This window comes from Thalassophryne amazonica, chromosome 8, assembly GCF_902500255.1.
Source record: "Thalassophryne amazonica chromosome 8, fThaAma1.1, whole genome shotgun sequence".
Lineage (NCBI taxonomy): Eukaryota > Metazoa > Chordata > Actinopteri > Batrachoidiformes > Batrachoididae > Thalassophryne > Thalassophryne amazonica.
Window position 1 is genome coordinate 34881114 of NC_047110.1, and position 18702 is coordinate 34899815.

Here is an 18702-nt window from a genome sequence, read left to right on the forward strand (position 1 = left end):
ACGGACGGACAGACGAGCAGACGGACGGACGGACAACCCAGATGCTATATGTCCCACCTCGCAGCACAAGCGATTACAACCTCATTCCAAAATGGAGTAAATTCATTTTTCCCTCAAAATTCTACTCACAACACCCCATAATGACAACATGAACATTTCTTGAATTTTTTGCAAAATTATTAAAAATAAAAATTAGAAAGAAATCACATGTACATACACTCAACAAAAATATAAACGCAACACTTTTGGTTTTGCTCCCATTTTGTATGAGATGAACTCAAAGATCTAAAACTTTTTCTACATACACAATATCACCATTTCCCTCAAATATTGTTCACAAACCAGTCTAAATCTGTGATAGTGAGCACTTCTCCTTTGCTGAGATAATCCATCCCACCTCACAGGTGTGCCATACCAAGATGCTGATTAGACACCATGATTAGTGCACAGGTGTGCCTTAGACTGTCCACAATAAAAGGCCACTCTGAAATGTGCAGTTTTGTTTTATTGGGGGGGATACCAGTCAGTATCTGGTGTGACCACCATTTGCCTCATGCAGTGCAACACATCTCCTTTGCATAGAGTTGATCAGGTTGTCAATTGTGGCCTGTGGAATGTTGGTCCACTCCTCTTCAATGGCTGTGCGAAGTTGCTGGATATTGGCAGGAACTGGTACATGCTGTCGTATACGCCGGTCCAGAGCATCCAAAACATGCTCAATGGGTGACATGTGCGGTGAGTATGCCGGCCATGCAAGAACTGGGACATTTTCAGCTTCCAAGAATTGTGTACAGATCCTTGCAACATGGGGCCGTGCATTATCCTGCTGCAACATGAGGTGATGTTCTTGGATGTATGGCACAACAATGGGCCTCAGGATCTCATCATGGTATCTCTGTGCATTCAAAATGCCATCAATAAAATGCAACAGTGACATCAGAAAACCGCTCACCCACATGACGCCACACACACTGTCTGCCATCTGCCCTGAACAGTGTGAACCGGGATTCATCCGTGAAGAGAACACCTCTCCAACGTGCCAAACGCCAGCGAATGTGAGCATTTGCCCACTCACGTCGGGTACGACAACGAACTGGAGTCAGGTCAAGACCCCGATGAGGATGACAAGCATGCAGATGAGCTTCCCTGAGACGGTTTCTGACAGTTTGTGCAGAAATTCTTTGGTTATGCAAACCGATTGTTTCAGCAGCTGTCCGAGTGGCTGGTCTCAGACGATCTTGGAGGTGAACATGCTGGATGTGGAGGTCCTGGGCTGGTGTGGTTACACGTGGTCTGCGGTTGTGAGGCTGGTTGGATGTACTGCCAAATTCTCTGAAACACCTTTGGAGACAGCTTATGGTAGAGAAATGAACATTCAATACACGAGCAACAGCTCTGGTTGACATTCCTGCTGTCAGCATGCCAATTGCACGCTCCCTCAAATCTTGCGACATCTGTGGCATTGTGCTGTGTGATAAAACTGCACCTTTCAGAGTGGCCTTTTATTGTGGGCAGTCTAAGGCACACCTGTGCACTAATCATGGTGTCTAATCAGCATCTTTATATGGCACACCTGTGAGGTGGGATGGATTATCTCAGCAAAGGAGAAGTGCTCACTATCACAGATTTAGACTGGTTTGTGAACAATATTTGCGGGAAATGGTGATATTGTGTATGTGGAAAAAGTTTTAGATCTTTCAGTTCATCTCATACAAAATGGGAGCAAAACCAAAAGTGTTGCGTTTATATTTTTGTTGAGTGTACTTATTCACACTCTTTGCTCAATACCTTGTTGATGCATCTTTCAGCATTGTCCTGCTGAAAAATGAACCATCACCCTAGTCTGAGGTCAAGAGCACTCTGGAGCAGGTTTTTTTTACACTGACTACTCTCCCAGTTCCTGCCAATGAAAAACATCCTCCCAGCATGATGCTGCCACCACCATGCTTCACTATAGGGATGGTATTGGGTTGGTCATGAATGGTTCCTGGTTTCCTTCGAACATGACGCCTGCCATTCACATCAAGCAGTTTAATCTTTGTCTCAGCAGACCAGAGAATTTTGTTTCTCATGGTTTGAGAGTCCTTCAGGTGTTTTTTGGCAAACTACAGGTGGGCTGCCATGTGCATTTTTAAAGGAGTGGATTCCGTCTAAACATTCTGCCATACAGACCTGATTGATGTACTGCTGCAGAAATGGTTGTTCTTCTGGAAGGATGTCCTTTCTCCTCAGAGAAATGGAGTGCTCTGACAGAGTGACCATTGCGTTCTCTTACCTCCCTGACTAAGGCCCTTTCCCCATTTGAACTTCTTCCATTTTCAGATGATTGAGGCCAATGTGCCAGTTGGGACCTTCAATGCAGGAGAAATGTTTCTGTACCCTTACCCAGATTTGTGCCTCAAGACAATCCTGTCTTGGAGGTAAGCAGAAAATTAATTTGATGTCAAGTGTGGTTCGTGCTCTGACGTGCACTGTCAGCTGTGGTACACAGGTGTGTGACTTTCCAAATCATGCCCAATCAACTGAATCTACCCCAGGTGGACTATAACTAAGCTGTCGAAACATCTCAAGGATAATCAGTGGAAACAGGATGCACCTGAGTTAAATTTTTTACTTCATGGCAAAGGCTGTGAATAATATGTACATGTGATTTATTTATTTAGTTTTTTTTAAATACATTTACAAAAAAAAAAATACTTTTTCACATTGTCATTATGCAATATTGTGTGCAGAATTGTTGCAAAAAAATTATTTCACATATTTATGTAATAAATATATAAAACTTCATCCTTCGTGGACCGACTTTCATGCTCTGCTTATATTTCTTTTTTTTTGCGAGTTGGTTCAGGTGAATATGGGTATCAACTCTTCTAGTATTACTAAAACTGTTCTATGTTTGCACTCACATGGATTGGACACAAGTTTAAAACTCAAACACATTCATATTCCAAACAGAAAGTAATTGCTTACAACTCTGATTTAGTATTTTGTGGAAATGTGTGTGTTTCACTGACATCCATCATCCATGCACATGCAGTAACCATCGAGCAGGTGGCAGACACACCTCTGGGATAAAGTTGCTTTTTGGACTGGTGTGGTAAAAATTCCAACAGATTTGAAAGAATTGAGCAGTCAAGATGCTTGTAGTTCAGACATTTAATTTAAATTCAGGGAGGCTTGTGTGTGTGGGAAAGGGGGGGGGGGCAATTTCATGGTCAGGTGTTGGTGGTACCTCATGATTCTATTGCATACCAAGCAGATACATTTCTGGGTTTGATTCCAAATGTTGATTTTGCATTTGTACGTGGGGCAATTGAGAAGTTTTGAACCCTATCTATCTGTCTATCTGTCTGTCTGTCTACATGCCTAGAAAAAGTCAAATTACATTCTCACAATGTGTAAGTTCTGTAAATGTGGATGCACAAACTTCCCTGGTAGAAGGAAAATATCCTTTGCAGTACCCATTCAATGGGGCGTCATACCTGAACTGCAGTTTTATCCAAGACCCATTTGCAGACTCAGTTGAGTAACAAGCCCGTTAGGTCTTTAGGAAAGTGTCATTCCATGTAAAGCAACAGGAACAGAAATCAATTGTACCTTCAAAGTATGATTTATTTTTTAATGATGCACCACCTCAGTGTCAATGAGTGATGCATCTTTTAGTTCCAAAAGCTAATACGTTTTTTTAAGACACTTGATGACCTGTAAAGTTGTAAAGTTGGAACCTGTCATGTCACTGTAGACCTCTTCACTTTCATAAAATGAAAATGTTCAGATTTTGAAGTTGTGTTGTACAGTTCACAAGAAATTATTATTTGTATTTTGTGTACTGTATGTTGGTTGTGCGAATGAAAGGTCAGTAGGGAGCTGAACTGGACTGAACTATGACCAAATAGGGAATAAAATAAAATTGTGTTTGGGCACATCATTCAGATTACTTGGAGTATAAATCATTGTCCAGCTCCCAAAATTAAATGACAAAGACCCACCACAGCTCACATATTTCAGGGCCCTTTCACATATAACACAAGTTAAGTTGCATTCCAATTGTGAAAAATCTGAGCTGCTCTACTGCCTCGTACACCTGTTGCTACAACTATTTGCACACACCAGCAACTGAAAGACAGAGAGTGCCCTGTGAGAGCCCATTCCATTCCTCTCGTGGCAGGTGTCGGCCAAATTCCATGTGACACACATGAACAGCTAACACCACTCACTTAGAAAATGTGTGGCCATTTGTGCTGTTACGTAGCACAAAAACAGTCAGCAATCACTTTCAAGCTGGATGTGAAATTTGTCTAAGTGCTTCCACAAGTGTTGCTTTGCAAAAAAAGCAACACACATGTGGCCTGCATGTGTTTCGCGTGTGTGTGCGTGGCCCCCCCTCCAAACCACATGTGGTGTACATGTGGTTCACCTTCCCCAACTCCCCCCAAAACATGGTGTGCCGGCGGGGGCACACTTGCATAACATGCTGATATCTATGCTGCCCAGACATGATCAGGCAGGTCTGAGCGCACACAGCACAGCAAGGTGCCTGTCAGCTGCTGACCAGAGACTCACTGACAGCTCACTTAACACAGAATAGAGTGACACTTTGGTGTGTGCGCTAGACGGACAGGGGGTGGTAGCCAACAGATGCAGCTGTTAAAATTTTTACAGAGATTAATCTCTGATTCTGGACAAACCAGCTGGAGTACATGTACCGTGTTTGGATGGACACGAACTGTCCACTGTGACACGCGTGTGTCTGCTTGCTGTCCTCACGTGGACATACATAAAAACATATATCGCTCTTGCGACCGACTGCAGCGAGCGAGTGCATGGCGCACACATTGACAGGCTGCTGCAGGTGATATGGACCATCACATCATAACACACAGCAGGTGATCTGAATGTCATGTCACCCATGTGAGCTCTGTTCCACATGATGCGGTGTCTGTCCTGCAGTGTGCCATCCACAAGATGCATGTCAGGCTGGACACGCGTGCGGGGCCGGCTGGACATACCGTACCAGTAGATGTGGACATGATGAGACTGCCATCCTTCATTCATGTCATTCATGACTGTATGTCTATGACCATGGGTCATACTTGTATTGTCCGCTTGATAAGACAGATTGAATAAAATGCAGTGTTTTTCATGGCATGTGCTCTTATTTTTTAAATACATCCACCTCCTTGTTGATTTCAGGCATTTTTCCGCACCTTTCACAGGCCAGTGATGGTAGTGCAGTGGTAACGTTTCTGGTTTGCCATGAGAGCTTTTGTAAATTGCAGGTTCGAATCCCATGGGTGGCATGTATGTTCTTTTGTTGTTGTTGTTTTTTTTCACAGCAGCTGTGCGATGTGGTTACACATGCTCCGGCTGCTCACACTGTGTTCCCGCTGTGAGGCGTCATACACACTTGTGCATGACACCGTCGCGTGCACAAAACCGTTGCAGAGGGATCATTCACGCCTGCCTGTTGGCTTGATGTTGTCGTGGTTTGCTCATATGAGCTGTTCTGCCGTGATTCGCCCTGATTTGTACTTATTTGTACTATTTGTGAAGGCGCACTTACCATTGTTAGGCGTTTGATTTTGTGGTGGCATTAGTGATGTGTTTGTTCATCATGAACAACTGAACCTGACACATGCACTCTCTACAGTGCATAATCGAATATGAGTTTGTCGTTAAAAAAAACCCAAAAAAAAACTCACTGGCAATTTCATCAAGCAAAAACAGGCAGCACAAGACATACTTGATGGTATTGCAAAGCGACTTTTTCCTCATTTATGGACGTAGAAGTCCAAATATCAGGCCTGAGGCAAATTAGTGCTGGTGCTTATCCCTGGATACCATAGCATGACACGGATGAGAGTGTAAAACTTCCCCTTGTTGGGATGTGAGTCCAACAGAGTTTAATTCCCCAACCAGGGCTGGTACTCATTTACAGCTTGGTGGACTGAGACAATACAGATAAAATGTCTTGTCCAATGACACAAACATGGAGTTTGATTGGAAATGGAACTCAGGTCTTCATATTGGTAGCCCAATTCCTTAGCTCACTTTGCTACCTCCTCTGCATTGAGGGAGAGAGGCAGCAAACAAGAAAGGCATTGAGTAACTGAGGCAATGTAAAAGGGAATCATCAGGCAGATGGTCAGTGTGGTGAACAAGAGAGCTGAGGAGCTAATTCAGAAGAGTGAAGAAAGTACTGAAAACGGACTTGCTTAATCATTTACAGCTGCTCTGCTTCCAACACTCATGAATCACAACTGTGACACCACGTAAATTCCCATGAGTCATAATAACAGTCTTAATGATTAATGAACATTATGAACTAATCTGAAGAACCTGAGGTCCCACAAAACAGAATGACCAAAGTGAGTGGTGTGAGCCGAAAGGCATGTCATTCCTTCAGGACATCCTACACATTAAATGAATGAATGAATTAATTAATTAATTCGGCACACACGGGTCCAGAACAACAAAAAAATTAAAATGAAAGAGAGAAAGAAGACAGTCCAACAATGCATCCATGTGTCCGAAAGAGTGTAGGCAGAAGCAAAAGCTTGTAAACGCCTACCCTTTGTTGTTGTTGTCCATTTGGCTGCTCCCACTTTTGTTTGGGGTCGCCACAGCGGATACAGCCAGATCTGCATTGGGATTTGGCACAAGTTTTATGGTGGATGCCCTTCCTGACGCAGCTCCAGTGTAACCTGGAGAAACACACACAGCCACTGGTGTTCCAAAGAGGTCTCCCATCCAAGTACTAACTAGGCCCCGCAACGCTTAGCTTCTGAGATCTGACGGGATCAGGCTTACATTAACTGCACGCTATAAAGGATTAGTAAAGCATTTATAAAGTGTAAGTAAATGCTTAAATAACTACTTGTAAACCATTTACAAAGCATTCTTTTTTATTAGCAACTCATTGGTAAGAACATAAATAGGTGGCTTAATAATTATTAATAACAAAATATGTAATGTCTTTATAAAACATTTATAAATGATTTTTTTTAATTCTCTGATCATTAATAGTTCATCATTTACAAATGTAAAATCAAACACTATTCATTCATGATAAAAAATACTTTACAACTGTTGGGAAAGTGTAGTGACACGGACCCACAGCAGGGGGCGTAAATGAGCGGACAATAGATTAGCCAAAAATACAACACTTTACTGTTGTGAAATGGGCACAACGAGAATACAGACAAACGCAGAATTTGGATCACAATCAAAATATACAAGGTGATGTGTGGGTAGGCTCGAGGACAGGAGACATCCGTCTCGAGTAGAACCGGATCCCACACGAATTCCACTGCCACCGAACCCGAAGGATACTGGAGCCGCCAAGTCCCGACTCCCCAGGTGGTCACCGTCTCCGACTGTCGGATCTGGTACTGCTGGGAGGAAGCAGAAGAACAGATGTGATGAGTGTGTGACAATACACTCAGTAAACAGTCAGCAAGTCGTCTATCCAGGTGGGAAACAACACCTCCACCTTTAACACAGAAAACAGTTGTGCAGAGCCTAAGAGCTACTTATCGTTTTGGCGTGAGGGTGAAGAACGTCACTCCAACACGGACCACAAAATGCAGCACCCAGCTGACAGCAGCTACAGCAACTCCTGCAAACACTCAGAAAACAGATCACGTGCGTAATGGCACAGTCAAACAGCTGAGAGTTTACCTGAGAGGTAGACGATATCTCGGCGACGAGGTGGAGATGTCGCCCGGCTTTTGTGTGTGTGGATAATGACCTGGTGATTGGTCACAGCTGTCATAGTTGATGAGTGACAGCTGTCACCCCGGCTGTTCTTGTGAGGTGGCAGCGCCCTCTCGTGCCTGAAGCCCGCACTTCAGGCAGGGCGCCCTTTGGTAGTGGGCCAGCAGTACCTCCTCTTCAGCGGTCCACACAACAGGACTCCCCCCTTCAACGGGCGCCTCCTGGCGCCCGAACAAAATTGTCGGGATGGCAATGGTAGAAATCGGCCAGGAGGGCCGGATCCAGGATGAAGCTCCTCTTCACCCAGGAGCTTTCTTCGGGTCCATAACCCTCCCAGTCCACCAAGTACTGGAAACCCTGGCCCTTCCGGCGGACGTCCAGGAGCCGACGCACAGTCCAAGCCGGCTCCCCATCGATGATCCGGGCAGGAGGCGGTGCCGGTCTGGGAGCACAGAGGGGTGAGGTGTGATAGGGTTTCAACCTGGAGACATGGAAAACCGGGTGGATCCGCAGTGAAGCTGGGAGCTGGAGCTTCACTGCGGCAGGACTGATGACCTTGAGGATCTTAAATGGTCCAATGTATCTGTCTTTGAGTTTTGGGGAGTCCACTTGTAGAGGAACGTCTTTCATGGAAAGCCGTACCTCCTGCCCGGGCTGGTATGCAGGGGCCGGGGAACGCCGGCGATCTGCATGGGCTTTGGCCCTCATCCGGGCTTTCAACAAGGCAGAACGGGCAGTGCGCCACACCCGACGGCACCTCCGCAGGTGGGCCTGGACCGAGGGCACACCAACCTCTCCCTCCATCACAGGAAACAATGGGGGCTGGTACACCAGACACATCTCAATGGGGAGAGGCCGGTGGCAGAGGACACCTGGCTGTTATGCGCGTACTCGATCCAGGCCAGATGTTCACTCCAGGCCGTCGGGTGCGTGGACGTCACACAGCGCAGGGCTTGCTCCAGTTCTTGGTTGGCCCGTTCTGCCTGTCCGTTGGTCTGCGCATGATACCCGGACAAGAGGCTCACGGTGGACCCCAGTTCCCTGCAGAAACTCCTCCAGACTTGAGAGGAGAACTGGGGACCTCGATCCGAGACGATGTCCACGGGTATCCCATGCAGACGCACGACATGGTGGACCAGGAGGTCTGCTGTCTCCTGGGCCGTAGGGAGCTTCGGGAGGGCCACGAAGTGGGCCGCCTTGGAGAATCAGTCCACTATCGTGAGGATGGTAGTCATGTCCCAGGACGGCGGGAGGCCCGTGACGAAGTCCAGGCCAATGTGGGACCGGGGGCGATGGGGCACAGGTAACAGTTGGAGGAGTCACTGTGCCCATTGGTGGTCAGCTTTTCCCCTGGCGCAGGTGGTGCAGGCCTGGACATAATCCCAGACGTCGGCTTCCATGGACACCCACCAGAAGCGCTGCCTGACCACGGCCACAGTCCTTCGCACCCCTGGATGGCAGGAGAGTTTGGAACCGTGACAGAAGTCCAGGACGGCAGCTCTGGTCTCTGGTGGGAGGTAGAGGCGGTTCTTCGGTCCGTTACCTGGGTCCGGGTTCCATGCCAGGGCCTCCCGGATGGTCTTCTCCACGTCCCAGGTGAGGGTGGCCATGATAGTGGACTCAGGTAGGATGGATTCCGGCGGATCCGACAGCTCGGTTTTGACTTCGACCTTGTGAACCCGGGACAGAGCATCCGATCTTTGGTTCTTGGTCCCGGGGTGGTAGGTGATCTGGAAGTCAAAACGCCTGAAGAACAATGACCAGCGGGCTTGCCTGGGGATCAGCCGCTTGGCAGTCCTGATATACTCCAGGTTCCGGTGGTCCAGGAAAACCGTAAATGGTACAGTGGCTCCCTCTAACAGATGTCTCCACTCCTCAAGAGCCTTCTCCTCCGCCAGGAGTTACCGATTGCCCACGTCATATTTCTGCTCAGCTGGGGTCAACCTGCGTGAAAAATAGGAACAAGGATGGAGAATCTGATCGGACTCCCCGCTCTGGGACAGCACGGCTCCTATCCCTGAGTCCGAGGCATCCACTTCTACCACAAACTGGCGGCTAGGATCGGGCTGCACCAGAACTGGTGCAGTCGAAAACCGGCGTTTCAACTCCCTAAATGCCGCCTCGCACTGATCCGACCGGGTAAATGGTACTTTGGAGGAGGTCAGAGCTGTCAGGGGGCTAACTACCTGACTGTAGCCCTTTATGAACCTCCTGTACAAATTCGCAAAGCCGAGGAACTGTTGCAGCTTCCTACGGCTTGTCGGTTGGGGCCAGTCTCTCACCGCCGCAACCTTGGCTGGATCAGGGGTGACGGAGTTGGAGGAGATTATGAACCCCAGGAAGGACAAAGAAGCGCGGTGGAACTCACACTTCTCGCCCTTCACAAACAGCCGGTTCTCCAACAACCACTGCAGGACCTGACGTACATGCTGGACATGGGTCTCAGGATCCGGGGAAAAAATGAGAATATTGTCTAGGTATACGAAGACGAATCGGTGCAGGAAGTCCCGCAAGACGTCATTTACCAAAGCCTGAAATGTCGCGGGGGCGCTGGTGAGGCCGAACGGCATGACCAGGTACTCAAAGTGACCTAATGGGGTGTTAAATGCCGTCTTCCACTCGTCTCCCTTCCGGATCCGAACCAGATGGTACGCATTCCTAAGATTGAGTTTTGTGAATATTTGGGCTCCATGCAGGGGCGTGAACACCGAATCTAACAGGGGTAGAGGGTACCGGTTGCGGACCGTGATCTCGTTCATTCCCCTGTAGTCAATGCATGGACGGAGTCCGCCGTCATTCTTGCCCACAAAAAAGAAACCTGCACCCATCGGTGAGCTGGAGTTCTGGATCAGCCTGGCAGCTAACGAATCCCGGATGTAGGTCTCCATTGATTCGCGTTCCGGACGTGAGAGGTTGTACAGCCGGCTGGACGGATAATGAGTGCCCGGGATCAAATCAATGGCGCAATCGTACGGACGGTGTGGGGGAAGAGTGAGTGCCAGATCTTTGCTGAAGACGTCAGTGAGATCGTGGTACTCCTCAGGCACCGCTGCATGATTGGGGGGAACTTTAACCTCCTCGTTAGTGGTCAAATCAGGCGGAACCGAGGATCCTAGACATTCCCGGTGACAGGTTTCGCTCCACTGAGCCACAACCCCACACGGCCAATCAATCCGGGGATTGTGTTTGATCATCCAAGGGAAGCCCAAAATCACCGCTCCCTTCGTCTTGCTCCCGACGGCGTTCATCTAACCGATTGTCTAATCGTATGACCAGATCAATAAGCCCATCTAAATCCCACAGCTCATCCTTAGCCACCAGATGCTCCTTCAGGACTGACGACAGTCCGTTTACGAAGGTGGCGCGGAGTGCAGCGGTATTCCAGCCGGACCTCGCAGCCGCAATGCGGAAGTCGACCGCATACTCAGCTGCACTCCGACGCCCCTGTCTCATTGACAGCAGCGCTGTTGAAGCAGTCTTGCCTCTGTTTGGGTGATCAAATACTGTTCTGAACGCCCTCACAAACCCAGTATAAGAGGTAAGGAGCCGTGAATTCTGTTCCCAGAGCACCATAGCCCAGGCGCGTGCCTCACCTCGAAGCAAATTAATCACATAAGCCACCCTACTGGCGTCGGACGCATACATCACGGGACGCTGTGAAAAGACGAGCGAACACTGCATTAAAAAGTCCGCGTACCTCTCCACACAACCCCCGTATGGCTCTGGGGGACTTATGTATGCTTCAGGGGATCGTGGGGAGGGTCGTTGAATGACCAGTGGAATGCCTATATTCGGCACTGGGTCAGCAGGAGGAGGAGCTGCAGCAGCGCCCTGAGCGCGCGCTTCCACCTGCGCGGTGAAAGCCTCCAGGATGACGTTCTGCTCGGTCATTAGATCCAACCGAGCAGTAAAGGCGGTGAGGATTTGCTGCAACTCACCTAACACGCCTCCTGCAGATGCCTGTGCACCCTGCTCTTCCATTGGCTGTCCAACAGATGGTTGACGGCCCTCAGGATCCATGACGATGGCCGAGATATCCTGTTGGGAAAGTGTATTGACACGGACCCACAACAGGGGGCGTAAATGAGCGGACAATAGATTAGCCAAAAATACAACACTTTACTGTTGTGAAATGTGCACAACGAGAATACAGACAAACGCAGAATTTGGATCACAATCAAAATATACAACCCCTGGCAAAAATTATGGAATCACCGGCCTCGGAGGATGTTCATTCAGTTGTTTAATTTTGTAGAAAAAAAGCAGATCACAGACATGACACAAAACTAAAGTCATTTCAAATGGCAACTTTCTGGCTTTAAGAAACACTATAAGAAATCAAGAAAAAAAGATTGTGGCAGTCAGTAACGGTTACTATTTTAGACCAAGCAGAGGAAAAAAATATGGAATCACTCAATTCTGAGGAAAAAATTATGGAATCACCCTGTAAATTTTCATCCCCAAAACTAACACCTGCATCATATCAGATCTGCTCGTTAGTCTGCATCTAAAAAGGAGTGATCACACCTTGGAGAGCTGTTGCACCAAGTGAACTGACATGAATCATGGCTCCAACATGAGAGATGTCAATTGAAACAAAGGAGAGGATTATCAAACTCTTAAAAGAGGGTAAATCATCATGCAATGTTGCAAAAGATGTTGGTTGTTCACAGTCAGCTGTGTCTAAACTCTGGACCAAATACAAACAACATGGGAAGGTTGTTAAAGGCAAACATACTGGTAGACCAAGGAAGACATCAAAGCGTCAAGACAGAAAACTTAAAACAATATGTCTCAAAAATCCAAAAATGCACAACAAAACAAATGAGGAATGAATGGGAGGAAACTGGAGTCAACGTCTGTGACCGAACTGTAAGAAACCGCCTAAAGGAAATGGGATTTACATACAGAAAAGCTAAATGAAAGCCATCATTAACACCTAAACAGAAAAAAACAAGGTTACAATTGGCTAAGGAAAAGCAATCGTGGACTGTGGATCACTGGATGAAAGTCATATTCAGTGATGAATCTCGAATCTGCTTTGGGCAAGGTGATGATGCTGGAACTTTTGTTTGGTGCCGTTCCAATGAGATTTATAAAGATGACTGCCTGAAGAGAACATGTAAATTTCCACAGTCATTGATGGTATGGGGCTGCATGTCAGGTAAAGGCACTGGGGAGATGGCTGTCATTACATCATCAATAAATGCACAAGTTTACGTTGATATTTTGGACAATTGAAAGGATGTTTGGGGATGATTAAATCATTTTTCAAGATGATAATGCATCTTGCCATAGAGCAAAAACTGTGAAAACATTCCTTGCAAAAAGACACATAGGGTCAATATCATGGCATAGGGTCAATGTCAACGAGCAGATCTGATTTGATGCAGGTGTTAGTTTGGGGGATGAAAATTTACAGGGTGATTCCATAATTTATTCCTCAGAATTGAGTGATTCTATATTTTTTTTTCCCACTGCTTGGTCTAAAAAAGTAACCGTTACTGACTGCCACAATCTTTTTTCTTGATTTCTTATAGTGTTTCTTAAAGCCAGAAAGTTGCCATTTGAAATGACTTTAGTTTTGTGTCATGTCTGTGATCTGCTTTTTTTCTACAAAATTAAACAACTGAATGAACATCATCCGAGGCCAGTGATTCCATAATTTTTGCCAGGGGTTGTACAAGGTGATGTGTGGGTAGGCTCGAGGATAGGAGACGTCCGTTTCCAGTAGAACCGGATCCCACACGAATTCCACTGCCACCGATCCCGAAGGATACTGGAGCCGCCAAGTTCCGAGTCCCCAGGTGGTCACCGTCTCCGACTGTCAGATCTGGTACTGCTGGCAGGAAGCAGAAGAACAGATGTGATGAGTGTGTGACAATACACTCAGTAAACAGTCAGCAAGTCTTCTTTCCAGGTGGGAAACAACACCTCCACCTTTAACACAGAACACAGTTGTGCAGAGCCTAAGAGCTACTTATCGTTTTGGCATGAGGGTGAAGAACATCACTCCAACACGGACCACAAAACGCAGCACCCAGCTGACAGCAGCTACAGCAACTCCTGCAAACACTCAGAAAACAGATCACGTGCGTAACAGCACAGTCAAACGGCTGAGAGTTTACCGTAGAGGTAGACGATATCTCGGCGACGAGGTGGAGATGACGTCCGGCTTTTGTGTGTGTGGATGATGACCTGGTGATTGGTCACAGCTGTCATAGTTGATGAGTGACAGCTGTCACCCCGGCTGTTGTTGTGAGGCGGCAGCGCCCTCTCGTGCCTGAAGCCCGCACTTCAGGCAGGGCGCCCTTTGGTAGTGGGCCAGCAGTACCTCCTCTTCAGCGGCCCACACAACAACCATATTTTTATTGACTTTATATATTTTTTACTCACAAATTATTAAGCATTCTTTTTATTAGCTACTCATTGGTAAATTCATAAATAGACAGCTTAATAATTATTAATAATAAAATATGTAATGTCTTTATGAAAAAATATTTTTTTAATTCTCTATAAACCATTTAAGAATCCCACAATAATGACTTCTCTCTGCACCTATAATTTGTTCATCACATTCCTCTTCTCTTCTTCTAGGAATATAAAACTTCTCAACAGTAAATAAAACAGGTACAATAAAATAAATGTTGCTAACTTCTGTCGTAGCCAACGTAGAAGTGATACATGTTTGATATTACAATGCCACACTGTGTTCCAATACGTGACCATGAGATTGAATTGCATCCTCTGAATGCACTGTATGGAGTAAATGACATTTCCTCATGTCTGTATTGAAATTTATCACCACTGTTGCTCTTTGACAGCTTTACTGTGCATTTTTGACACTGATACCAGTACTGAATGATGAGATAAGTGCTGGGTACAAGAAGACATGATTATTAAATATAAAACATGAATTCTCTTTGCACAACATTCACATCACTGGAAATCTGAGAACAAATATAGGACCATATATACAAGTTGCACAAATTGGATATGAAAGATTTTAGGCTGGCAGCATGGTGGCTTGGTGGTTAGCACTGTTGCCTCACAGCGAGAAGGTCATAGGATCAATTCTTGCCTGTGGCCTTTCTTTGTGGAGTTTGCATGGTTTCCCTATGTTTGCTTGGGTTCTCTCTGGGTACTCAGGCTTCCTCCCACATCCAGGGGAGGTGATGGTCTAGTGGTTAAGCATTGCGATTGAGACCAGAGGATCCTTTGTTCAAATCCCAGCCTGACCGGAAAATCACTAAGGGCCCTTGGGCAAGGGCCTTGAGCGCCTTGTGTGCCAGCATCCTGACATCGGGTGAATGTGAGACATTATTGTAAAGCGCTTTGAGTGTCTGCTGCAGACGGAAAAGCACTGTATATATTCAGTCCATTTACTATTTTACCAAAGACATGCAGATTGGATTGGAAAGTTTAAATTGTCCGTAGATGTGCATGCGGATGTGAAAGTGTTTGTTTGTCTATATGTGGCCCTACGACAGACTGGTGTCCTGTCTAGCGAGTGCCCTGCCCCATGCCCTATGACTGCTGGGATGGGCTCCAGCAAAACACGGCCCGATCTTGGACAAGCAGTTGAAGATGAGTGTGTGAGAATTCAGATTTTTTTCCCATTACTTAAAAAGATGAGACCAACAGTATGATGTCACGGGCAGAGCCCCCCCCCCCCCCCCCCCCAACAAACAAACAAAACAAAAAAAAGTTATTGAGGTCACGTCACTCAGTAATGCAAATATGGATGAATAAGTGGCATCCACAACTGCTGAAACACTCAAAATATTTTGGGAAGTTCCCGTCTGATCATCTGTCAACCACAAGAAGTGGAGCGTGCAGTTATTCAAGGAATCACGTTGAGAAATGAAAAGCGAAGCTGAAAGACAGAGCTTCTTCACATGGAACATGTGCATAAATATATTGTTTTGTTTAAGTTTTGGGGTGGGGTGGGGTGGGGACGGGGGTGTAGGGCAGTATCTATACTCAATTATAATAAAAATTTCTTTATATGATCAATTTATTTTCAACTGAATGAAAAGGTTAATTTAACCAAAAATTGCATCACATAACATTTAATTAGACTTGTATTGTATTAAACAATACTTTATACCTTGATTTATTATTTCTGGTATATTTAAACACTTATTTCCCCATTATTTTTTTTATTTATTTGTTTTTTTTTTTTACTGTATGCTGGTTGTTATTTTGTTACAGATGAGTACACAATTTTGAGGTGGGTGGAATGGAATTTAATGTTTTCATTAAAATTTTTCCAAGTGCTTTTTCTTTCGTAGAGCAAGAAATTTTCAACACATTTCTGAACATCCTACTTTTATTTTGAATGCTTACATGATTTTACTTTCAACACAGAAACAAAATAATTTCACAAAAACTGCTTTGACTACTCACAAAGCAAGAGAAGGCTATACAAAATCTGCACAACATTTCCACATTTCAAGAATGTGTGGGTATGTTGTCCAGACATTTTCTCAGAAACTGTTCAGTGACATTTGCTGCAATTTGGTGGGTACATTCCTTGGGAATCTGGCAACAGAAACAATTTAATTGTCCTTGTATCATTCTAAGGGTCCTCCAGGGCCCCCAAAATGGCTAAAAAGCCATTTTTTTACACATTGATTTATACTGTTGTTGGTCTTCACTATGTCCAGCAAGATGCTGCATATAGGAAATCCATAGCTCAGCCATCTTCTAGAGACTTCCTGAGTTTTGAAACTGCAGATAGCCATCAATGAAAGCAGTGATTTTCCCATCGTTTACTGGTTTCTGAACAGTAGTCAGAGATGGTTCCTTCACCTGAGCGTCTAGCTTCTCCCCAGATACCTCCTCAGGTGGCTCTTATCCTCGAATGCCATCAACAGCAATCACTCCAAAGCTTCAAACATTTTGTTAGCAAATACTCATAATGGTGGGGTAGTGTAGCATTCTGGGGGATTATTTTGAGCGATCACATGTGTAGTTTGGATGAAAAATATCCGAGAAATTGGAGCAGTGAATCATGACAGTGAATGTTTTGTACATATTTTGGTGAAACAAGGCTTGGATGATGGTCGTCTTAAAAACTGCCTGAAGAGTAGTAGCACCAAGATTATCCATTTGTTCTGTGCATTAATGCACCTGAGATTCTACTAATACATTTTGGGGTGCATAAATAGGTCATACCAGTAACACAAGACAGTTGAACCAAATTTATTGATGTTTGTTTGGTGAATTTCAATTTCAGAGCAGTAGGCTACTTCAGGGCAAGAACAATACTGGTACTAGTAATGGTGGGTTTGATTAGTATTCTAAGATTGTTTATTAATAACTTTGTGGATCGAGTGAAAACAAGCTGAGAAACGGAAGCATATAACATAGCGATTGGTTTGCACATATATTGGTGCAAAAAGAGTAATCCTAGAAATGGATGGAAAAGTGGTAGTGCAAATGAGTTTATGCAGTTTTACCTTCCTGTTTCATATCACAGACATATATGGGTTTCAGAAAAATTTGGCCAAGCTTTGTTTTGGGGTGTGCATGGAGGCCCTATTGGGACCCAAGAGTAATTATTCTGTACTGTGTGGCTGTCTTTGAATTTCTTGGTGATACTTCTCATTCCAATTCTTAGTAAGTAAGTCCCTTCGGCTGCTCCCTTGTTTGCACTCGGGGTCGCCACATCAAATCCAAGGTGGATCTGCATGTTGAATTGGCACAGGTTTTATGCCGGATGCCCTTCCTGACGCAACTCCACATTACATGGAGAAATGTGGCAGGGGTGAGATTTGAACCTGGAACCTTCTGCACTGAAACCAAGCGCATTAACCACTTGGTCAACATACCACACATGGTGCAAGGGATAAACCTTGACGGCATTACCTCTTTCAAATAAAGCACTAAAAAGTGAACTTATCAATTTGTTCTTTAAGTGTTCTCTCGGTTTCTCCCATCACTACAGTTGCCCTGGCTTTTAAATGAGGCTTTTGTTGTAAACATACACATGTATTTGTCACTGACATTTCCACAAAATGGATGAGCAGGATCGGTTTTTATGGATAATTTGTAGCTTTTTATTTGAACTGAAATCACTTCACTGAAGAAGAATGTCAGACTTAAGTCAGTGCTGCTAACGGCATGAATGTTTCCCAAACAATTCACTCGTATAAGAAAAAATTTGGTAAAAGACTGCTTTTAGTCACTTTCACAATCTTTGGAATAAGTTTCTCATCGCTGTTTGATTTTTGCAGGAGGCTAAAGAATTGAAGAAGGGAGGTTGTGTGGGAATGTGGATTAAAGGGAGACGCTGCCCACTTCTCCACTCCTGCCTCCTGCCTTCTGCACAGTGAGGAGCTCTCTGGAATTAGCAGGTTGGCGTTTAACTGGCTGTGAGTATGATTGCCCTGCCTGAATTATGAGCTGTTCCTGTTGCTCAGCATGCTGTGTGGAAAGTCCAGCAAATCTTACGAACACTGCCCCAACAAGTGTGAATCAGTGGACCTTTGTCAAATACCACCATCTGCTTTCTGTGTGTTTCAATCTATTTTGAGTGTTTTTTCCCCCCTTATAACTGTGAACGTGTAGTATTTCGACACAGAGGTGTCATGTCCAGAGTTTAACATTGCATAGTTTTGTTGGTTATATTCAGATCACTTCATGACATCAAGGGAACAAACTTTATGGTCTAGCCACAAAAAAAAAAAAAAATCATTATCGACATCAGCCATATTTGTTTGTTGATGGGATTTGTCATTAGGGATTCCACCAATATTGCCTTACTCCCTTGATAGGGAAAAGTTGGGGTTGTATTTGTATACAGACGTTTCTGCAAAACCAGATGTACCTTGTTCTTTTATTTCCCATTATTATTTAAATCAAAATGTAATTTACTGTCATGAATGGATGGGTGTCAACATGCTACTCTGAAAATAAAGTTCCTGTGAACATCATTAGAATTTCAACTTTAACATGATTATTTAATTATGTCACCCACAC

General features: G+C 45.1%; 1 protein-coding gene across 1 annotated transcript in view; it reads left to right on the forward strand.

The window, feature by feature from the left end:
- lingo1a (leucine rich repeat and Ig domain containing 1a) overlaps window positions 1-18702 on the forward strand; it is a 762763-nt gene that overhangs the window by 317452 nt on the left and 426609 nt on the right. Inside the window, exon 2 of the mRNA XM_034175987.1 lies at window positions 17958-18095. The gene's annotated coding sequence lies outside the window, so the exon portion shown is untranslated. The remainder of the gene's footprint in view (window positions 1-17957; window positions 18096-18702) is intronic.